We start from the raw sequence: 23,765 nt of genomic DNA, 5'->3' as shown, positions 1-23,765 counted from the left end.
TTCTCGATTCTCTTCCTCTCTCTCTCTCTCTCTCTCTTCTTTTGGTACTAGGGACTGAACTCAGGAGAAGTTCACGACTGACCTACTTTTTATTTATCCTCATCCCTTTTAATTACTTGTTATTTTGAAACAGGATCTTGCTAACTCACCCAGGCTGGCCTCCAACTTGGAATTCTCCTGCCTCCGCCACCTGAGTAACTAGGGTGACAGGCATGTACCACTCTACCTGCCCCTTGCCCATCTAATTTTTCCATTTCCTCCCTCCAGCTTCCAAGGTTCACCTCCACAATAAACTACCTGCACTCAAATTCTTGTCTCGGGGTCTATTTTCAGGGGGAACCCACGCCAGAACAGACACGTATCTCTGAACTGATAGGGCGCCGTGACAGGATGGTGCCAACATGTTGCAGGGTGCACTTTGTTTGATCCATTCTATGCTGGCTTCATTTAGTCCTCACAACCTTGCTGTGAGGTGGACACCATGATTTCACCCATTTTACAGAGTAAGAAACTGAGGCTCAGAGATTATCCTGGCCAGATGACTTGGCTGAGCGGTGAAGCCTGGCTGTGTGCCCAGACTTGTCTTCCTCCCAAGCAGCCGCCTCATAATGACACATAGGACCGTGTGGGGCTCTCAGCACCAGAGGAATAGGGGTGGGAAGACTTCCTGGAGGAGGTGGGTTTGACTTGGGCTTGAAGGCAGGGTAGACTTCCACGGGACTGATGGAAAAGAGGGAAAGTTCTAGGCAGGGCCGAAGAACCTCAAAAACAACAGCAAGGGGTTGGGCCTGGCTGGCAGGATCGTGTCCTGGGGCAAACGGGGATGGTACTGTGAGGCCTGAATACCAGCCAGGGTGGGGGTAGTGTCTTCCCCCCACCACCTGATGGCCTGTCAGAGAGGAGCCTGAGGACTGGCCAGCAGGGTCCCTGCTCAGGTGTGGGGGACAGAGGGTTCCCACCTGGTCTGCTCCCCCATTTCCTGGCTAGGCACCCCTGGTCTCAATCATCCCATTTCCAAGCAGTAAATAGATATGTAAAGCAACCGTTTCCATTTGAAGCTCTGCAGACTGTGGGGAGGAGGGCCTGCAGGCCATCTGGGCCCTTGTTTGGCAATGTTTGTGCTCACAACAAACCTGATAGACAGAGATTTATCGCCGTTTTCATTAGCTGGGGTTGGTTTGGTTTGCTGCTCTCCTACCACGGCCCCCTCCCCACATCCACACATACACACGTCGCAGAGCTACAGATTTATGGTGGGTGAGGGGGCCAGGGGCTCCGCAAGAGGGGAGAGAAGGGGCAGAGTAAGGTGTGGGCTTGGAGCAGGGGGTGGGGAGGAGATGCAGAGCCTCTGCCAGGGCTGGGGTGGCCAGGAGCAGCCTAGCTCCGGAGGAAGGCCCTGGGGGCAGGGGTGGGGTGTCTGTGGCCTAGCCAGTGGCTAAAAGACACCTGCAGCAGCATCACTCTCATGCAAACTCACGCCTCTCAGGATCGCCACGACTATTGGGCACAGAAGCTGGTGAATTTTGCAGGGCTGGGTTTGTAGCTCAATGGTAGAGCATTTACCTGGCATAGGTGAGGCCTTGGGTTCAATCCCCAGCACCACAAAAAGATCAGGAGGAGGGGGAGGAGCAGGAGGGGGGGAGGAGAGGAGGAGGGGGAGGAGGAGAGGAGGAGGGGGAGGAGGAGAGGAGGAGGGTTGGTAAGGCATCACCACGTCTCTAGGCCAAAGGCCAGGAAGCATGCAGATCTGTGGCAACCAAGGTCCACTCTGGTCTGACCTCATTTGACAAATGCTTGTCTCGTTTCCCTTGAAACTAGACACTGTTTGGTGGCTTTGAATATTTTCACTAATTTCACCCTCAAGACAGCCTCTGAGGTGACACTATTCTTGTTCTTTCCCTTAACATCAGGGTGTGCCCCCCCCCCAAGAAGGAATCTGAAAGTGTGTTCCCAGTTGATGCAGAAAGCATTTGCCCCCCGGATGCTCCTGGGACCTTCCCATGGGTTCCACCGAGGACCCCTCTCTTAGGTCTCCTCTGCCTCCTCTCCTCCAGGACTGCTCAGTCCCTGGCAGGGTCCTGTGCCAGCATAGACCTGGCCTTCCCTGTCCTCCTGTGCCCTGCTCACACCTTCCCCCATCACAATCCACCTAGCCCTGGGACTGGGGTACTGCTCGGGGTACAGCACCTGCCTGCAAAGCACGATATGCCCAGGGTTGGACCCCAGAACCTCAGGGCAGGGGGATCCCTCTAGCCTTCGAGTCCACCTGGACTCCTCCAAGAGGCCACTCCTTGCTCAAGGGGACTCAAGTCTTACAGAGAAAGTCAGTGAGAGCTGCCCTTGGAATCATCTCAAAAGAAGAGAAGTTTGGCTCCCACCTCCCACAACCAGAAACTTGTGCACACTAGGCAATCGTTCTACCACTGAGCTGCATCCCCAGCCCCAGAGCGACTTTTTATATAGAGTTCCATGTTGGATTTCATTAGAATGAAGGTTAAGAGAAAAAATAAGTTTTAACTTAATGATCAATCCTAACAGTCATTTTATAAATAAGAAACCAAGAACAGAGAGGGCGAGGGATCTGCCCAAGGTCACACAGTGAGTTCATGTCAGGGCCAAAGGCAAGCCTCCCTGATGTTCCTTCCATGTGATGTTCCCCTGGTCTGTCTATCCCTATTCCTATGAGATTGTAAACTCTGGAGAGCAAGGACCAGAATAAAACATTTCAGTTCCCACAAACAAGCAAGTGATGGCTAAGTGTCATTTGATTATATATATATATTAAAAAAACAGGGAGAGAGAGAGAGAATTTTAATATTTATTATTTTTTAGTTTTCGGCAGACACAACATCTTTGTTTTTGTATGTGGTGCTGAGGATCGAACCCAGGCCGCACGCATGCCTGGCGAGCATGCCTTTGTCTAGAAAACCCACTGCCGAGCATTCTCAGTGGGCAAAGCCCCTTCCTCCCCAGCCCAGCCCACCCCAGATGTGGCCCTTGCAGAGAAGGTGGGTGAACCCAACATCAGCACCCACCAGCCTGTAACTGCAGCCCCACCCAGTGCCTCCCTAGGCATGAGGCCTGATCTCCAGACAGTCTGAACTCTATCATCAGGGTCGCTGCGGCTCTGACTAAGGCAGGATTCATCGTGGTAAAGAAGGAATTCTCTGGCCACATGCTGTTGGGTTCCAGTCCTAGCCCTGTGCTGGGTTTTGAGAAACCCTGGGTAAGTTACTTAACTTCTCTGTGCCCTGGAAATAGGGATAAGAGCATCTGGAACAGTGCTGGGGGCTTATGAAAAGGATCAAATGGCGGTGTGCCCTTTGGGAGTCTGGGACAGGAGGATCACAAAGTTGAGGCCAGCCTGGGCAATTTAGGGAGAATCTGTCTCAAAATAAAATGTAAAGGGCTGCGGGGGTACCTCAGTGGTAGAACTCTTGCCCAGAGCATGCATGAGGCCCTGGATTACATCAAGGTCCAGTACCTTAAAAAAAAAAAAAAAAGGGCTAGGGTTGTGACTCAGTGGTAGAGTGCTCATCTAGCACGCAAGAGGCAGGGGTTCGATCCTTAGCACTACATAAAAATGAAATAAAGATATCGTGTATCCACCTACAACTAAAAAATAAATATTAAAAGATTGGCTAGAGAATGTTAGGGCCCTCAGCAAAGGCCTGGACCACCCTGCCCACGGACACCTTCCTGTGAATGGGGTCCTCCAGAATTATTAGCAAGGGAGTTGCTTGCTGAAGCCCTCAGAGATGAGAGAATAGCATGGATGTCACAGAACAGGGGGAATTTCCCAAGACCACAGACCTCCAGGGCACAGCCTGGTCACTGAGGATCCCCTTCCCAGAAACTCTGAAAGTAGGACAAGAAAAATCTACCACCCACCCAAACCAACTTCTCCTCCTTCTCTGAAATGCCAGGCTCGGTCCCTTAGTGGGGCTTAAAAGTTCCTTCCAAGAGGCCATTTCATGAGATAGTGACAATAAATGCTTTCTAGGGCTGGGGATGTGGCTCAAGCGGTAGCACGCTCGCCTGGCATGCGTGCGACCCGGGTTCGATCCTCAGCACCACATACAAAGATGTTGTGTCTGCCGAGAACTAAAAAATAAATATTAAAAATTCTCTCTCTCTCTCTCTCTCTCTCTCTCTCTCTCTCTCTCTCTCTCTCTCTCTCTCTCCTCTCTCACTCTCTCAAAAAAAAATATATAAAAAAAAAAAAAAATGCTTTCTAGAACTCCTTACATGCCAGACCTGGTATCATCCCCCAGGAAACTAGGAGGTGGAGAAACAAGGACAGTGTCATTATTCGGTCTTACAAGGAGGCAGCTTTTGCAGAGGAGCTAAACAACCTGCCGGGCACCATGAGCCCCAACAGTTGATCTGGGCTTTGAACCCAGGCAGTCTGCAAGCTCTTCACCCCCTGGGCATGATGTCAGTGGCCTCCCCAGCCTCTGACCACACTGTGCAAAGACCTCTTTAGTCAGTCCATCCTTCTCCCCCCCTACCACCCCCCCCAGGTCACATCATGTCCACATTTCTCACTATCAGGCTGGGATCTGATTCTCTTTCCAGTTGAATGGAAATTACCAAAGCCCAGGGGGCCCTGGGGTAGGGGTGGAAGGGGAGGGAGATCAAGGCAAAGAAGACATAATCCCGGCCCTGGGGAGTTTCCACTCACCCCTCTTGGACCAGGCGAAGTACAAGTGGAGGCCTACATTCCATATGTCTAAATATTTAACAGTTATAAATCAAGTTAACAAACTGTTAAATAAAATATGTTCTATTCTCCTTTGCTAACACATATTCCTTCTAAAGATCTGAGAGGCCAGACCTGAATGCAGAGTTCGAGGCCTCTGGGAGTGGGAGGAAGGTCTCTGGGGCTCCCAGCCCCTGCCCCGCTCCCCCCACCTGCCTCCCTTCACTTCTTATGCCCAACTTTGAAATATGAAGGACTTCAGAAGCATATGGTGTGGATCCCCCAGTCTGCACACCCAAGCTCAAAGCCACAACCTGGTCTCCCCTGAGGAGAAGGTGGGACCTGGAGAGGAGGCCCTGCACAGCCCCTTTGGGCAGGGAATTCTGGATCGGAGTCTGGAGTCTAGTGGCTCATGCTGGGTTCTGCAGACCCCCCAGGGAGCTGGACCAGAGGAGGCCCTAATTTCGCCTCCAGGCCCTGGGGCTGCACATGAGTCCCTCTCATTCCTTCTGTTTCCTAATCCCTTCAGCCAGCCAGCCCACATCTGAACAGGAACACTCTGTGATTTTCCTGTCTAAGCACTTCTCCTGGCCCCAACAGGGCTCCTCTGGCCCAGGCCCCTACCATCTGTTCCTGGGTCGCCAGGACAGCTTCCCAACTGGTCTCCCAGCCCTGCCCCCTCTGCAGCCAGATTTCTCCAGCACAAACTGGACCTTGAGGAGTCCATGCTTCACGTCCTCTGGAGGCTCCCTGCTGTCCACAGAAGGCCTGGACAATGCAGCTAGGGCACTTGGAGTGCGGCTCCTCCAGGTCCCCACCCACACGGCCCCTGCCTGTAAATGATGCTCTGACACATCTGCACTGCACGGTGCCCAGTCCCTGGACACAGGACTTCTCAACCCCACTCTCTCATATCCTGTCTGGATTAACTCCTCCTCCTTCCAGATTCGCCTTTGTCATCAAACCTCCAGCAACACTTTCTCATCAATAGCCGGTCCCCACCCGCAGGTTCGTCACAGGGTCCCTATGCCCATATTGGACATCTACCCTGGATTATAGCGATCTCCACCATGGCCTCCTCCCTGTGCCCAACACCTCCATCTCTTACTGGACCATTCCAGTATCTTGCTCCCTAGACTCCTGTTTCCACTCTTGCTCCCTCCTCTGGCTTGTCCTCTGCCAGCCTCAAAGTGAGCCTCTGAAAACATGTTTGCTCCTGAGCATAGAGGCACACACCTGTAATCCCAATGACTCAGGAGGCTAAAGCCGCAGAATTTCGAATTCACGGTCAACGTCAGCAACTTGGCAAGACCCTGTCTGAAAAATAAAAAGTGAAAAGGGTTGGGAATGTAGCTCAGTGAGAAAACCCCCTTGGGTTCCATCCTCAGTACAAAAAAAAAAAAAAGTTTGCTTACGTCACCTCCTTGCTCAGAGTACCACCAATGGCTCCATCTCACACCAGAACCCAAAGATCTTGCCAGGACTATGATCTGGCCCCTTCTTTCTCTGACTCATCCCCTCTTCTCACCCCACTCACTGTGTTCTAATCACCCTGGCATTAGAACACAGGCATTCACTCCTCTCCCAGGACCTTTGCATAAGCTGTCCCCTTTCTTAGGTTCCTGTCCAAGTATCCCTGTTTCCGAACCCCTCTTCTTCTTTCTATCTGGGTTTTCTTCATTCTACCTGATGGATTGTATACCTCTTTGTGTATGTATTTCTGCCTCTTTCTTTCTTCTTTCCTTCCCTCCCTCCTTCCTTTCTTTCCTGCTTACAGTTTTGATGGAATCCAGGGCCTCACATATCTGAGCTACATCCCAGTTTATCTCCTTCCATCATATAAGTTCCCTGAGCATAAAAACTCTATTTTTTGCCCTCTTCAGTGTTCCTGTGACCAAGAATAGGTCTGGCTTGTAGTTGGTGCACAATAAGAATTTGTCACCATGAGAGCGGGGCCTGTGGCTTATTGATCCCAGCATCTCTGGCACATAAATGGACACGTTTGTGTAGATGCTAAAGCAACAGAGGGCAAGAGCAGGGTACATGAAAAGGCACGGAGATGGGTAGGAGCTAAGGGGGTCCAGGCTGGAGGGTGCTGGAAGGTGGGGTGGGGCCTAATTACAGAAGGAGCCAAAGGCTACGGGGAGGATTTGACCCCATCTGGCATGGAGCCATTGCAAAGCCTTATGCTAGCGAGAATTTTATGCAGGAACTAGAATTTGGGAGAACAATAATCAGGACCAGAGAGATGGAACTGATTTAGAGACTGCACAGAGGAAAAGTGTCAGCTTTGAGCCAGACACTTCTGGGCCTCCTAACCTGGACTTAGTCACTGTCTAACTCTGAAAATTGGCCGTGAACACACCAGGCCCCACTGACCCCCGGGGAAGCTGGGATTTACCTGAGAAGGTGTCTGAGGGAAGGGCTAGATGTCAGGGGCTGGGGGTCAGGGGGGCAAGGACCAGGAAAGGGGCAGGGAGATGACGGAAGGCATTACCTCCCACCCAGGCCTTGGTCAGCAGGGAAGGGCTGGGAAACAGGGCAGCAGAGTGCCTCAGTGTCCCCTCCCCCCAGCCCGCCCACCCCCAGGCTTTACTCTGGGTCAGTTGGAGCCTGAAGTGGCTTTTAAGCAATTAGACTGAGCACTGGGCACTTGCAAATCTAATTGTTTCAACAGCCCTTGAAGGACTAGAGTCTGAGCTCTTCAAATGCCAGAGAAGAGGGAAACCAATGGTGGTGGAGGTAGGAGGCCCCGCTTCTCTGTGCCTCCCGCCATTTCTCTGTGTTCTTGGGCTGGGGGCAGGGCCAGTTGGGGGTGAAGTGTCCCCCTTCCAGAGTCTGAGGACTAGTGGCCCCTCCCCTGCACTCCTTCAGGTCTGCAGGGAACTGTCCGATTAAACTGAGCGGCCTCCTGGCAGAGCTGGTGAGAACTGGGGCTAAGGATAGGCAGACTCCTACCAGCATGGCAAAGGGTCCCTCCCCACCTCAGAAAGCAGGTCAGCAGCCTCGCTGTCACACCAGCTCAGGACTGGATGCTCAAGAATTAAAACAAAGCCCTTGACCTTGGGGAGCCCTCTGGTTTGGTGAGAGAGAAGAGATCTGCTCCAGCTGAACAGAAATTCAGGGAAGTTGATCCTAAGAGAGGGTAAAAGCACTTGCGAACCTGGAAGCGGTGGGAGTGGGCCCAGAACTGGACGCGATAACTGGGGAACAGCGCCTCCCAGAGGAGGTGGTGTCTGAGCTGAGACGGAAGGGAGGTAGGGTCTTGCAGGTCAAGTTCGAAAGGAGGACACTTTATGAGCTCAGAGAATGCACCTGGACCCAAAGCAGCCCAAGGGAGGGTGGAGGACCCAAGGACCCTCCTCCTCCTCCTCCATGCTCAGACTCAGTTTTCCTGTCTGGAAAATGGGCTACCAGCCTAGCTCAGTGGGTTCCACTTGAGATCTCCTAAGCTTTGGAGTTCCACGGGGAAGCTTTTGCCACTTCAGGGGACAGTGGAGAGAAAAGAGTGGGCAAAGTCCAGTTCCCCACCTTCAACTGGAAGGTGCATCTTCTTTTAGCCATCTTATATTTTGGATTTCAGTGTAAATTAAATTTATCAGAAGGCTGTACTCTCTGTAAATTATTGGCCTAGATGACGCATGGAGCCCTTCCAACCCTGAGCTCAGGGTCTTCCCTGCTGAGAAGGACAAGGAGTAAAACATGTCCAGAGCCCTGATGGCCAGTGGTCCCTTTGGAAATTCTACCCCAAGTTATGATGTACTCCCTGGGTCCCTGCCCAGCTGCCTTCGAGACGTCAGACCCTCAACCAGACTGGACGAGTCCTGGTGGGTTGGTAGGTGAAGGTCTGTCATTGAGCACCTCCCTGGGCTGGTAGATCACTTGCCTGGCAGGCACAAGGCCTGGGTTTGATCACCAGAACCACAAAAAACCAAAGTGCTCCTTTTGGCAAAGTCCCCAAACTTTTTTCAAAAGGATAAACTCCCTTTTCTTTCATCAAAGGTACAAATAAAGAGAGGTTGGGGCTGCAGGTGAATCTCCATGCAGTCACAGGGTGGGGGTGTCATTAGCTACAAGGCCCTCAGCTTGGATAGCAGCCCACCAAAGCACTTGGAGATGTCCTAGGGAGGCCTTTGTGATGGGACGGGGTGCTGTCCAGGAATGCTAAAGGAATCATCCAGTAAATCAAAGAATGAGTGGAGAAAGAGGCTTTGCCAAGATGCACTTTCCCCTTGAAAGGGTCACTTTAGACGCTGTTATCCGTCATGTTTACCTTGGTGTGAATGAAGTATCTTACAACAAGAGTTGCCAGGAGGAAGAAAGGTTTTGGAAACCGGATGTCGCTATATAAAGGGAAAATAAAACATAAAGAAAGGCGATGACTGCCAGACACTCACCCAGGTGGCTCTGTCTCCGCCTGGGCCACCTTGCAGCCCCACCTTCCCTCACCCAGCCTCCTCCCCACACTCTCCCTTCTTTCCTGGCTGGAAGCACACCCCAGATCAGGGCCCAGGTGCTGAAAGGTGCTTTCAGGGAGAGGGGAAAGGTATTTGGCTCCGAGCTGGAGGACCTGCGGAAGAGGGTGTCAGTCAGTGCCATCTCGAGGGGTGTGGCCCCGTGAGGGTAAACACAGAGGAGGGGAGTGGCTTCCGGCCTCAGCTCTGGGCAGCCAGAGGAGTGGAAATTCCTACCTGGCCTGCTGCTCCCTTCCCCACCTGCCACGGCAGCAATTTCACAAACAAACAAGGCAGAGGCGGAAGTCGGTGGAGTCTTTGCAATAACATCTACCCCTGCCCAGGGCCTCTGACCTTGGAAGCTCCGGGGGACAGGCCACAGCTCCAGCCTTCAGCACCTAAGACCCCAGGACAGCCCCACACTGTCCCGCATCCCCTTCCGAGTCCTGTGCTCCCTTGGGGACAGCTTCCACCTACAGAAGCCCAGGCAGGTTTCAACAGACAAAACTCCCCTTGCACAGGCTGAGAAGGCAGGTGTGGGCTTACAACAGGTCACTTCACCATTGGCCATTCCAGTGTCTTCTTCAGTGGACAAAGGATGTGAAGAGAGTCTGAGAAATATAAAGAGCCTCAAGGGTCAGGAAGAAGTATCAGGCCATTTACTGTGGGTTCAAATCTTGCCTCCGCCTCCCACTAGGTTTTGAGAAAGTTCCAGAGGTCTTGGTGCCTTACATTTATTTAGTTACTTATTTATTCTTGGTACCAGGGATTGAACCCAGGGGCGCTTAACCACTGAACTACATCCTCAGCCCTCTTTAAATTTTATTTAGAGACAGGGCCTCACTGAGTTGCTAGGGCCTCGCTAAGTTGGCTGGCTTTGAACTTGCAATCTTCCTGCCTCAGCCTCCCGAGCCACTGAGATTATAAAGGAGGGCCACTGCACCTGGCTGGTGCCTTCCATTTCTCATGGGAGGTGCTCCTTGACTGATCTTGAAGTTTCGGGAGGTAGGTTAACTGAGATAATATATGCAAAATCATGCAACTCAGGCCCACAGCTGGTGGGCGTTAGTTCCCTGTCACTGATTTCATTGAACCTGACATTGTAAGAGGCACCATTATTTTACATTCCACTAAGAAAGAACTACGGCTCTCCATGGGCTGGGAGACTCCTTGGTCTTGTGGACTACCAGGTCCCTGGGAAGACGGGGACAGGAAGATACCTCTCCACAGCAGCGAGTCCCCATGTGGGATGCATTTTAGAATCCCATGTCCAGGCTGCATCTCAGTGAAGCCCAAATTTCTCGGGTATGGCCCAGGTATCTCCCTGTGCCTTGGTTTCCCCAAATGCAGCGCTAATGACAGGTTGTCCTTCTGGGGGCCCATTGTCTTTAATGTGTTAATTCGTGTAAGTGATGGCACACAAGGCCACAGAAATGCTGAAGTAAATGTTAACAATTACTCATCTCTGTACCCCCAGGTGCTGGCACACACTAGAGGCTTCCTGAATGGTGGCCGAAGGGAGGAATAGAGATGTCGACATTATCATGTGACTGCTCCCCACCCCCCACAGCCCCACCCAGCTGGGAGAGGCCCACTCTGGCCTCAGCCTGGGGGGTGGAAGCCCAAGAACAGAGTCACCTGCCCAAGGGCCTTCTGTCCAAAGTCCACGGGGCCCCACCCCTCCCTGCCACGGAGGGTGGGCGCTGCCACACCCCGGCCTGCCAGGGCCTCCTGGAGTCAGAACCAAACCTCCCCCAACTTCCACCCCTCCCCTTTCCTGCTTTTATTATTTTCTTTTCCATAAAGATTAGTCTGAGCTGCTCCTCTATCAAGGCCCCGAGGATAAACATGTGGTCCGGAGGCAGAGAAACCCCAGGCCTGAGGGCCCCGCTGCCCCCTCCCCAGCAGCATAAACCCAGGGCTTTTAAGTAAGGAATGGTTTTCAGTAAATCTCTCCTATCAGCAGAAACCTTTGAAAGAGTTTGTTTAAAGGCCAGGGAGATAAACAGCAAGGAGAAGTGTTTGTTTAAGATGTATGTTCTGTGTGGCCACTCTGGGGCCCGGATTGACATCTGTGGGGAGGGGAGCCACTCAGAGCCCAGCCTCCCAGGGGTGCCCCAGACTCCTGGGTATGGACTTCAGCCCAGGCAGGGACCTGGGTCCTCAGGGGAGGGAGGAGCTAGACTGCACCTGTGGGCCCCCCATGGACTTGGGGGCAAGAAAGGGGGAGCTGCAGAAGGGAAGGAGCCCTTCTCACCCTGTACAGGAGGGAAGAGGACCTGCTGGTCAGAATGCAGGCAGAAATCCCACAGGAAGCCAGTCCCCTTCTCCCACATACTGAAAGTTCAGAACAGGCCTGCCCCCCCCCCCAAAAAAAAAAAAAAAAACAGGCTCATTCTCAGCAACCCAAAATGCACCAGGCTTTGCATTTAGGTATTGAGAGCTCTGTGACCTTGGAGGAGCCATCTAACCCAGGGCGAGAGCTCCAGTTCTTCTCTGTTGTGAAAATACCACTCACCCCACAGGGCTTCAGGTTTCTCCTTCCAACTGACAAATGCGGACTGGGCACCTACTTAAGGCCCAGGACTGTTCTAGGCGCCTGGGATTCAATCACAAACAAAGCAGCTTCTGCCCTTCTGAGACCTAAAGGGAGACAGACAAGGAACCTAACAGAAAGAAACTTTTCTCTGTGGTCAACCTGACCCATGGAAGGAATCTGGGCAGGGCTTTGAGGCTGCGGAAGGAGGACTGGGGTGGCTTCCCTGAGAAGGTGGTATTTGAAAGAGATGTAGATGTGTGAGGAAGAGGGGCCTGGGTAGAACTGCAGCCAGGGCAGTTGGAGGACTGGATCAAACACCAAACAGCAAGCAGGTACACAGCCCTGGAGCAGGGTCCTGCGGTCAGTAAGTAACCACTACTGCTGTGGTTGTCCCTGAAGCAGCCACTGAGGGCTGCGATGGGCAGGGGAACCATCGGGGAGGAGCAGGACTTATACAGGATTTTCCCTGGAATTCCTTTCCCATTGAGTAGCAAAAAAGAAGCAAGCTTTGGAGAGGAGGAGAGAGGAGACTGAGGACCAAGTTCATTTCACAAATGCAACGGTGCCCCACGGGTCTAAGAGCAAAGGCACCTAGATTCCCAAGGAAAGTCCTGAGCCTGGGTCAGGAAACTGAGCTTCCACCATGGCTCTGCCTGGTTTTTCTTTCCTCTCCACTAAGTGAGAATAATCCATCCTCCCCTTCCCGGGTGGTTGGGATGGATGAAAGGAGGTATGTTGGATGCTCAGTAAGTGCTGTGCCTGCCCAGGAGCCCTTCCTCGTCTTTCCACGACCCTTTTTGGCTCTTCCTTGGGTGGTGGAGCTGGATGGGCCAACCAGGACCTAGAATTGGAGGGGAAGATGCAGGACAGTTGAGCTGTCTTCAGGCAGCTGAAGTACCATCTCACATTCGTTCCTGAGTCTCCACAAGGAAGGTAGGAATTTTAGGGAAACAGGTTTTTGCAAAAAAAAAAAAAGTCGAGGAGAAATTTCCTGTGATCGGTATTTAACAGTGGAATGGAACTCTCTTTTTATTTTTTCCCTTTGGTATTGGGGATTGAACCCAGAGGTGCTCTCAGATGTACCACTGAGCTACATCCCCCAGTCCTATCAAAAAAAGTTTTTTTTGAGACAGGGTAAATGGCTACATTGCCCAGGCTGGCCTAGAACTTATGATCCTTCTGCCTCGGCCTCCCATGTCACGTGGCTGGATGGTCCTCTTTAGGGATGCTGAGCTCCTGTGTTGGGTGGAGGTGGAGCAGAGGTTGGGGTGGTCCTGTTCTAGGAGCCATCAGAACACACCCATTTCCAGAGCCCCTTCAAGCTCTGAGATTTAGGGTATACCATTAATCCTTCCTGGGCTTCAAAGTCCCTGGATATTTTCTCCATTAGTTCAGGTAAAATTCACCTGGCCTATGTCCTTAGTGTCCTGCTGTGTGACAGGCCAGCATGTCTGAAAGATAAGTCTGGGCTATATTTGGAATGGTCACAGATTAGCAGGTGAGCCCTGCCAGGCACCTAGGTGCAGGTTAACAGGGTCTCAGATGTTCACGGAAAGGTACAAAGAGTGGCGAGAATTTCCAGCACTGTGGGAAGGGCCAAGGGACAGATGTGTTTGGGAAAACATGCCCGAGGAGTTTATCAAATAGTTCCTAGTACCCTCCAACCCTATCTAGAATAAGATTGACTTTAGCAAAGATCACAAGCCAGGGCTCCAAGATTTAAAGGGCTGGAGAGCCACCTGGGCCACTCCTCACCAACCCGCTGAAGGGCCAGGGGATCTCCGGGTAGCTTTCCCCTGCCCCGGGACACTGTGCCAAGGAGAACCCATGTGCTTGGCAGCTGTAAGCCAGCCCTTTTCTTTTCAAAGCTTCTGTATCGCCTTTCCCTCCTCCCCCTTCCTTCCCGCCTCCCCCCTCCCAAAAATAAAGGAGGATGCCCCTTCTGTTGAGCACACAGCCTGTAATTTTGCTGTCAAATCTCAGCCAGGAGGTCAGTGTTGTGACTGACTGTGTAAGGATCGCTCCCTTAAGGGTAATTACACTAAATTCCCCTCTGAAGGACAGCTCTCTCTGGATAGAATACAAGAAAACCCCGCATCCCCATTCACGGAAATTCATGATTTCTGCGGCTGTCACTGGCACACTGGCTAAGAGACACTTCAAGGCGCTCCGACTACTTGAAGTGAGGCTGCAGGGTGGTAGCCATGGCAGGACTCCGGCCACAGGAGTGGGTGGCCCAGCAGACCCAGGTTCTGAGGAGCATGGATCCCAGGCGCTGGAGCAGGAACTGAGCTCCTCTGGGGGGGGTATCTCCCTCCACCTGAGCTGACCATGCCCCTAATTGGGAAAGTAAGAAGGTCCATCCTCCGGCATGCAGCCAGGAAAGGAAACCCCTAAGCCCTTGCTCATTCCTTTGTCTAACAGGTTGGCGATGAGCATCTATTGCCTGCCCTCCACTATTCCCAAGATGGGGCAGCAGGATCTGACACCGGGCAGTGGTCCCCTCTGGAAAGAGCTGGAAAATTCTTAAGCCAAACAAAGCACTTCCCATGTGAAAGGTGAATTCACATCCAAGCTCCCCCACATTTCCCAGCCCCCATCAGACAGGCAACATCTTGACCCTTGTCTCCTTCTGCCCTGAGGCCCCAAGGATGGCAGAAGTAGCCGTGACCTTGCAGGTCTAGCACCCCGGTACTTCCATTCTCCCTATCCAGGGAGACCTCGGCAGGAGTTGGGGAGTCACTCACCACAACAAACAGTTAAAAGGAAGAAAGCGGGTCTGGCGATATCAATGCACTTTGATAACAATAAACTCTGCTTTTAATTTATGCTAATGTGTAGGGCTGTGGTGACAGTAAGAACTAAATTACAGAGTGGCTTTCGAGCCGGTAATTATCCCTCCATTTTTCGCTGCTCTGGAAGATGGACACACAATTATGCTCTCTTGCTGTATATTAATACAGATTCTTGACATCTTCAGCAGACCTGGAGCTGTCATCGAGCTTTTTGTCTCCTTTAATTGAAAATTAATGGTTACTGGGTTGCCACGGAAACAGAGGCCACGGACGCCAATGGCGCTCACGTCTCACCAAGGGACTGGCGGCGGCAGAGTCCGGAATGACCTTGAAAGTTAAAAGAAAAAAAAAACTTAAAAAAGAAGGGGAGAGGAGAGGGGGACAGGAGGGTGGGAGACTGTGGGTCAGAGCTGAGAGACAGAAAGAGGAGAAGGAGAGGAGAGGGGGAAGAAGAGAGAATTCCTGGAGGTTGGGAGCATGCATACTAGAGGAGAGGAAATTAAATTAGTAAGTTTTACCTCTTCGATTTTTCTTCTTGCTATCCCCTGCCCCCTTTAAAAGACTGGGGGTAAAGTCTCAAGCTCTAAAATCTGTGATTCTACTCATGGGTACTAGTAAGAATAACAGCATCTGCCTAGAGTCCCCAGGAGGAAGGACAAAGGCGCTTGGGTGCCATGGGAGGTGGCCCCAGACAGAGGCAGGGCTGGGGGTGCCATGGGGAACCTCCAAGGACCTGTGCTGTCAGAAATGGCAGCTGGAGAGGGGGCTGCTGCTTGGGGCTCTGTGGGGTCTGGAGGGGGAGGGTCCCAGCAGGGGAAGCAAGGTTTGGTTTGCCCAGGAAGATAAGAGATGAAAAGAAGAGTGGTTCACTGAGCCCCCGGATGACAGCGGCTCTAGACTGGGAATGTTTTTTTTAAGGGAAAGAATGGTAGGCCCAGCAAAGAGGCAGTGGGGACGCCTACACACTTAAGAAAGAGAAGTGGGCTTCTTCCTAATCTGCCTGGAGCATAAGCTCCTGAGGAGCAAGTCAATCCAATAATTATGGGATGCCTGCTGTGAACCAGGGTAAGCTAGACCTGAAGTTCATAAAAATGAACAAGAGGCAGACCCTGCCTAGAAAGGACAGAACTCGGGGTTGAGGACAGACACGCAAATGAATGATCCCAAAGGTAGTTGCTCTCTCAAAGGTTTCTCCTACTAGGATGTTCGCTACAGTGTTGTTTAAAATAGCAAAAAATCTAGAAATAGCTTCTATAGCCAATAAAAAAAGGGATTCATAAAATGACATGTTTTTAAAAGAGGCTTCCCAAAGCTGGAGCACGGTTCTGGCATCTTCGGTTATGTTAAGAAAATAATCCTGAGACGCAGGAGGCTGAGGCCAGAGGATTGTGAGATCAAGGCCAACCTAGGCAATTTAGCAAGACCCTGTCTCAAAATGATTTTTTTTTTTTTGATACTGGAGATTAAACCCAGGAGTGCTTAACCACTGAGCCATATCCCCAGCCCCTTTTTATATTTTATTTAGAGTCAGGGTCTCAGGCGGTGTGTGGTGGCATATACCTGTAATCTCAGTGGCTCCAGAGGCTGACGGGAGGATCACAAGTTCAAAACCACCATCATCAACAGTGAGGCACTAAGCAACTCAGTGAGACCCTGTCTCTAAATAAAATAAAAATAAGGGCTAGGGATGTGGCTCAGTGGTTGAGTGCCCCTAAGTTAAATCCTCGGTACCAAAAAATAATAATAATAAAGAAAGAAAGAAAAAAGAAAAGACAGGGTCTCACTGAGTTGCTTAAGGCTTTGCTAAATTGCTGAGGCTAATTTTGATCCTCCTGCCTCAGCCTCCTGAGCCACTGGGATTACAGGTGTGTGCCAGTGTACCCAGCTCAAATTAAAACTTTTAATGGCCTGGAAACGGTAGTTCAAGGGTAGAGCCATTCTAGGTTCAATCCCCAGTACTCCCTACCTCTTAACCCCATAAAAAAGAAAAAAGATTATGTTGAGAAGAATATTTAATGGCCTGAGAGGAAGTTCTTGAGTATTATTTAATGAAAAAAAATTTGTTTACAAAATTGTGATATGTTCATTCCTCCATGATCAGATTTCTAAAATGTTCATGATAGATGTACATTAAGCATATTTTGCTGCAATAAAGTTACATATATAAGCATGAGCATATGTGTGAGGGTGAACTTTTAAAAAAAAAAACAGAAGAAAAAGGAAAATCTTACCAGGTTTATCTCTGAGTGATCAGATTAGGGCTGATCTCTCTCTCTTTTCTGGGACTTTTCTATATCTTCCAAATTTTCTGTAATAAATACACATAGCTATTAACAGGGAAAAAAGAAGAGGTGTTTTTAAAATTATCTTCTCTAGAAATCAGTTCTCCAGAGATAAAATTCCTAGCAAGATACTCCCTGCACATTTCTGCAGAGACTGGGCCCCTGTGCAGGGTTTTCCCACCAAAAAAAACAGACTCAAAGACTCTTCTCTCAAGACCCTTCCCCTAGAACCCCATCCTAGGCCCTCAGCCTCCCCAGACCCTCTACCCACCCCAACCCACTGGCCAGTATGTCTGGAGAAGGGTGGGGAGTTGAGGACCCCAGGAAGGGCTCAGGTAGACGGGTAAGCAGACCATGGGGCCTGGACAGGGGAGACGCCTGGTTCCTGGGTTAACCTTTGGGGTAACACTGCTACCTTCAGCCGTATAGACCACCAGCACCTTCGTGCCAGGGAAGGGGCCCATTCATTAGGGCCTGGAACCTGGCTAGAAGTCAATAACCACCAAATTGAAGATCAGCCTTGGGCGTGTACTAAGTAACTGCCCAACACTGCAAATCCAAGGTGGATATTATTATTCCGTTTCACAGATCGGGCAACTGAGTCCAAAAGGGCAAACTGACTTGCTCTAACAGCTGTGGACGGTAGAGCTACCACCCAGCCCCAGGGACTCTCTGCCTCCAGGTTTGTACTCTCTCTACCTGCCCCTTCCTCACCAGATCCAGAGAGCCCAGGTGCAACTAGAGTCTGAATTGCAAGGATTTCTGGAATAAGCCCCATGTGGGGAAGGGAACTGTGAAAACCAGTGTCTTGTCATGGTCTTTGCATCTCAACTGGCCCTTGGAAGAGCTAGGAGAGAGTAATCATGATACCTCTAGTTAGAGCACGAACTTTGGAGAAACACAGGCTGGGGGTGGGGCTCCTTGGGAATGCACCCTCTCCACCTCTCATCAGAGACGGGCTTAAATCACACTTGGTAAACGAGTGTACTGTCCTTCACCCCCACTCTACTCTCCCACCCCTGCCACCAAAATTAGATTTCCACCCTCCCTTCCTCCAGGAAGACTTCAGGTAATTGACTTCAGGTTGCCATGATTCTTCCTTCCCTCTGCCCCTATGATAATACACCAGCCTCTGGCACCTGACCTCTGTGGCCGGCCCTACTCCATGCAGTTTCATGTGTCCACTCCCTTCCTCTGCTCACCAACCTTATAAGAAGATGCTATAGTCTTATCCAAGGCACAGAAAGGCTAGCCACCTTGCCCAAGGTAACACAGCAAGTCATTGACAGAACCAAAATTCCAGCCCACACAGACTGAAACCAGAAGCCAAGACATTCTTTACCATGACACCGTGCAAGGGTTTGAGGTCTCACTAGAATTTTCTGCGTTGGATGACCTAGAAATCAGCAGCCCATTTGATTGGATTCCTGTGACATTTCAGTGAGAAGGCAGGTTGGTACAGGGCCTTGCCCTACAACAAGGGATCCTGCATTTGTCGACAGGTGGAAACAGGCTCCTCCCCTTTCTGATGGGGTATGGCACCCACTTCACTGGTGTGGAGTGCCTCACCGTGAGGTCGATTCTATCCTCACTGATCCCACCACCCACACTCAGGACCTGGGGAAAGGGGACCAGGGGAGATGACTGGGAGCCCCACTGTCCAACAGACGAGCCATCTGATGGGGACAGCATATGGGAAGGTTCCAGGTAAAGGCACCTGTGCTTTCTGCCCCGCCCCTAGCTGGGCCCTGGGACGCAGACAGCAGGCTCACTCTCCAGGGCTCCCTGCCCTTGTCCACCTCTCCCCTGTCCTTCCCCCACTCCTGCCTGGCCCCTGCCTGCTTCCCTCCCCACCCACTTTCCCAGAGCAAGAACAAACAAGAAGACAAACCCAGCAGCACAGTCAGCTTCGGAGGTGGCAGCGAGGGATGCAGGGAACTTGCCTTCATTTCCCCGGCTTCCCTGATCCCGACCTTAATCCCCGCTCAGCATCCTGTCAGCCCGGTTGTTCTCAAGCTGACATTGCTGCAGGCGCCTTCTCGGCAGCCTTTCCTCAGATCTGCCTCCTCGGGGGACTTCTAAAGAGGAGCCCGAGGTTTCTCTGTTACAGCCGGCTTCACTCGCTGCCCTCCAGCAAAGCCTGGGATCCCTGGGGGCCGCAGAGAGAGGGGGCCTGGGGGGGGCAGTGCCAGGTCTGACGTTTCAGAGGAAGAGGGAGGATGGAGGTGGCTGAACCCAGAAGCTTCCAGAGTGAGGGTCAGACCTGGGGCAGGGGCCCAGCCAGCACTGCCTCTTCAAAGCAAGGAGGGGCTTGCACAGGTGTGCGAGCCTGAGAGACAGAGGGGAAACTGAGGCCGGATCCCAGGGAACTCCCGCTGTTGCCACCAGTGCTGGGGAAGTGCTGGCCGTGGGGGTCTTTGAATTTCTGAGCCTACAGAGATCGCAGCTCAGGATGTGTTTGGAGAAAGGGGCATCTGGGGCTTGCCAAGAGCCTGCATGAAAGAAAACTTGTATGTCCACATTGTGTGGGTGGACTTCTGCACACCTGCTGGGTGCTAGGGGAGACACAGGAAAGGCAGCCAGTCACTTGGCTTTTCTGAGCCCCTTTTCTCTCCTCTGTGAGGCTGGGAGGGTCAGGACAGCAGCTTCCTTGCAGGGTCAGTGTGAAGGTTAGAGACAGACAAGGTGTGCAGAACACCTGGGCTCTGTCCACAGGGACACAAGAGTCTGGAGCTCTGTCAGGGTTTTCGTGAATGGGACTCTGTGCAGGGGGGACACAAGAGCATGAGGAAGTGCAGGCCAGTGTCCATGGGGGTCTGCACGAAGTCCCTGTGAAGCTGCTGTGAGTCCCTGTTTGAATCCTGTTTAGCCTGTCGCCTGAACAAACGTCCAGACTTTGGCTGTCCCTGTTGGCCCTTCTCCCACCCACTAGCTCATGCCATCCCCAACCTGCCAAGGGGATAGGGGTGCAGGAGGCTCCTGGACATGCAGGAGGGGTGCTCCTTAAGCTGGCTCACATGGCCCTGCCCTCCTGGGACCTCCTCAGATCCACAAGTGCTCTGGGGACTGAATCCAAAGGTGGTCCCCACGACCCCCAATGCTCAGCTCCCTGGGAGAGAGCTCAAGGTGTGTGCTGGGTGGGCTTTGCGAGAATCCATAGGGACCCCAACGCAGAGATGCTGGGGGAGCAGCAGAGAGGTTGCCTCCCTACCAACCTCTCCATTCCACAGAGTGGCAGTGAGGCAGTCCTGGGGAAAGAGCTGAAAAGCAGGATCTGGATGCCAACTCTCAGTTAGAATCCCAAAGGGGCTCGCGCTTGTGGCAGTAAACAGAGTGCTGAGTGCTGGGAGAGGTGGGGCACGCCTGTAACCCTAGCTACTCAGGAGGCTGAGACAGGAGGATCACACGTTCCAAGCCAGCCTGGGCAACTTAGCGAGACTCTGTCTCAAAATAAAAATAATAATAATAATAATAATAAAAAGGACTGAGGATGTAGCTTGGTGGTTAAGCACCCTGAGTTCAATTACTGGGGAGTACGAAAAAAATAAAAAATTAAAACACCAGCTTTTCCCGTTGCCAAGACTCGCATAGTGGGGTGACCTTATAAAAGTCACTAACACAGGCTGGGGCTGGGGCTGGGGCTCAGGGATAGAGCGCTTGCCTAGCATGTGTAAGGCACTGGGTTTGATCCTCAGAACCACATAAAAATAAACAAATAAAATAAAGGTTTTCTGTCCATCCACAAAAAAAAAAAATTTTTTTTTTAAGTCACTAAACCTCTTTGAGGCTTGTGTTCTCATTAGTAAACTGGGGATAGCATTGCCATCAGTGTTACGATGTGGCAAACATCAAGAAACACGTGTGAAGTCCTGGCACATCCCAGGCACAGAGCAAATGCTTTAAGATACACAGAACCACCCCTGCTGTCTCTCTGATAAGGTATGCATGCCTGTGAGCATTACTTGGTAATAAGAAATAGAATGTTTGAGTGTTTTAGATTCCAGAAATGGGTACGAATGGCAAAAATTAAAAAGCAGCCAGGTAAAAATGGTACCTACTAGGTGCTGACAAATCCTATTTCCTTCCCTCCCTTCCTCCTTAAACCAGTTTTATCCTTCTTCTGATCAGACTGCTTCCACACTGAGGGAAGTCAAATTCCCTTCTGATCAGCTTCTGTGATGGATGTGCCTCCATCTCAGCTTATGTGTGGTGATGTTGGCCGGTGGAAGCAGGTGGTGGGGGGTGGCTGCCTCCAGGGCCCACTTAGGGCAATGTTGTCCCCAAGTCTTTGGGAAATGACCAGTCCCAGAATTCCCAATTCCCAGGAACTTGTTCACCAGGTTGATTCCTAGACACCCCCACCTGCTGAATCACCACCCTGGGAGAGGGAGCCTGGGGATCAGCCTCTGAGAAGCTCTCTCTGTATCTGACATGCATTAAATTTGAAAAGAATCTTCTTGGGCTTTGTCTCTTTTGCACTAAACCAGCGCTATCTGCTCTTAAATTAATGTTAAAAGTCCTTGTCTTGGGAATGTGGCCGTTCCTTCCCCAATCCAGGAGATCCCTGTGGGACACCCCTGCAGAAGCTTCTGAGCCACTGAGCAGGATTCTGCCCCTGCCCCTGTTATCCCTCTCCAACAGTTGGTAGGGGTTGGGGCTCCCAGTTTCAGTTTCCACAGTGGGATATGCAGAAAACAGGGTAGTTTCTGGTACTTCTGGGTTCCCCCAGCAGTGTCCTGGGGGAACAGTGGGGCTCCGTGTCAAATGAAGATATCATCTTCCTGCCCTTCATAGACAATCCCAAGAGAGAGTACAATTCCTCCAAATGCCCCAAAGCTGTCCTGCCCTGGGGGTGGTAAGCAGAGGAGTTTTCTGTCACTTCCTCCTTCCTTGGTTTGTTATGCAAGATGCTCCACTCAGTATTTGGGGAGTGGGCAGGAAGCACTTCTCAGATTTCTAATGTCCCCCATTCCCCCCATTCTACCCCCTGCACCCTTATATCCACTCCCAACAGCCTTAGCATGAGTGCTGCTGGACCCTCACCAGGGAGGTGTCCCTGGAGGAGGGAGGCAGCGGTTATGTGAGGGTTCTGGAGGCTGAGGCTTGAGACCTGGCTTCCCATCAAGCAGCTGAGCAGCCCACGGCCAGCCCCCCCTCACCACCCGTCACCTCACCTGAGAAGCAGCCAGTCAATGTCCTGAGGCTTCAGAGACCACAGATGGAAGAGTGGTCCGTGAGCACGAGGAGTGGATTTTGCTTTAATTCTTATTTTATAGAACGGATCCTTCTGCATCCTCTCCCCCGTAACAGGTGCAGGCTACCTAGGAAGCCCCTTGTCCAACTGCCTCCTCTCAGGGAGTCCTAGCTTCAAGCTGTCTGGCTCTTAAAACAAGCCCATCTGTTTGGGAGGTTTCAGAGGCAGCTGGGAGGGGCCCCAGCCATCCCAGTTTCTTCCAAATTGGTGGAGTGGGAGAACCCCATTCTTTGGCCGCCTCCAGCCATGATGTCTGCCCCCCCCCGGGGGGTGTCAGGGGAGGCGGCACCAGAGGAGGAGGACACTGGGAGCCCAGATCCCGAAACTCCCATGGGTGTGAGACCAGAAACCCAAGCCCTGGCCCCCCTACCCCACCCCTCAAGCCACCGTCCGGAAAAAATAAACTATTTCCTGCAACCAGCTCCGAAACAAAGTCTGTGAGTGCGCTGTGACACATGTTACATAAATAGAAGCCGCAGAGGGGAAAAGCCTGTTTTCTCTTTCATTATTTATCACTCTCTAACCATCTCCAGCTGGGTGAGTAAACAGGCGCATTGGCCCATAATGAGGAACAGACTGCTGCCGTGGGGCTGCCGAGGGCGTGTGCGAGTGTGACAGAGTGTCTGTCTGTCTGTCTGCCCCTGAGACGGTAGAGTGGGAGTCTGTGAAGGAGGAAGGCTTGTGGGGGGGAGCACCCCATACCAGAGGGCTAGGAGACCTTCCTGGGGTGGCCCAGCTGGGCCCAGGGTGAGGGTGGGTTGGGGGATCTGTTTGCTGGAGGAGGAGTCAGGGAGGAGAGAGTGTGTGGGTGGGAGGGGATGTGAGACTGAGCCAAGTGTGAGACTGCAAATGTGCAGGGCTGTGAGCATGACCTCCCCGGGGTGGCCTCTGAGTGTGGCCACAGGGACGCAGGGGGCGGGGAGCCTAGGGGCTCATGCAGGGCTGTGTGTAAGACTAGGAGACTTTGGAATTGGGTGTGGGTGATCCTGGTAGCATCTCTGGGTAAGTGTGAGCTTGTGCTTATGGGAATGTGGAAATTTGTAGCTGGGCATCACTGTGGGAATACTGTATTATGCATGTGAGGTTTCATGACCAATTTAACCACAGGGTTGAATTTCATTCCCTCCCCCCAAAAAAATTTTTTAAAAAATGAAGTCCTAATGCCCAGCACCTCAGAATACAATCTTATTTGGGAAAAGGAACAAGCAGATGTCATTGGTTAGGAGCTGGTACTGCAGTAGTGTGGCCCGGATACAGGAGGACTGGTGTGCTTATAAGACGTCCTTAAGCGCCTGGGGCTGTGGCGCACGACTGTGATCCCAGCTACTGGAGAGGCTGAGGCAGGAGGGTCGCAGGATCGAGGCCAGCCCTGGGAAGCTTAGCAAAACACTGTCTCAAAGTGAAAAAAGAAAAGAAAGAAATGTTCAGGTGAAGACACAGAGGTGACTAGAGAACACTGTGAAAGATTGGAAGCCAAGGAGCCCCTGGGGCTACCAGAAGCTGGAAGAGAAAAGATCCTCCCCTACAGGTCTTAGGAGAAACCTTGAACTTGAATTCCTAGCCTCCAAAACCATAAGACAGTGTCTGTTGTCTGATGCGACCCTGTATGTAGTACTTTGTTAGAGCAACCCCAGGAAATGAACGCAGGTGCGGATGGATGTTGTGTAGTTTCGGGGTGCAAATATGTTTGAGAAATCGTGGAGCATGCATGTGTGTGTAGGTGAGAATCCTGGTGAACA

At 51.7% G+C, this 23,765-nt stretch overlaps 1 long non-coding RNA gene across 1 annotated transcript; it reads right to left on the bottom strand.

Annotated features, from left to right (window-relative positions):
* Nucleotides 1-14,489: 14,489 nt before the first annotated feature.
* On the bottom strand, nucleotides 14,490-22,397 carry LOC106144666 (uncharacterized). Its single transcript, XR_002483240.3, has 3 exons — nucleotides 21,947-22,397; nucleotides 16,722-16,798; nucleotides 14,490-14,817 (listed from the first exon to the last, which is right to left on the bottom strand). It is a non-coding gene; the product is annotated as an uncharacterized LOC106144666 (long non-coding RNA).
* Between the last annotated feature and the right edge of the window lie 1,368 nt (nucleotides 22,398-23,765).

This window comes from Ictidomys tridecemlineatus, chromosome 8 (genome assembly GCF_052094955.1).
Source record: "Ictidomys tridecemlineatus isolate mIctTri1 chromosome 8, mIctTri1.hap1, whole genome shotgun sequence".
Lineage (NCBI taxonomy): Eukaryota > Metazoa > Chordata > Mammalia > Rodentia > Sciuridae > Ictidomys > Ictidomys tridecemlineatus.
The sequence above is the reverse complement of the archived record's forward strand: the minus strand, read 5'-3'. Positions and strand labels throughout refer to the sequence as shown.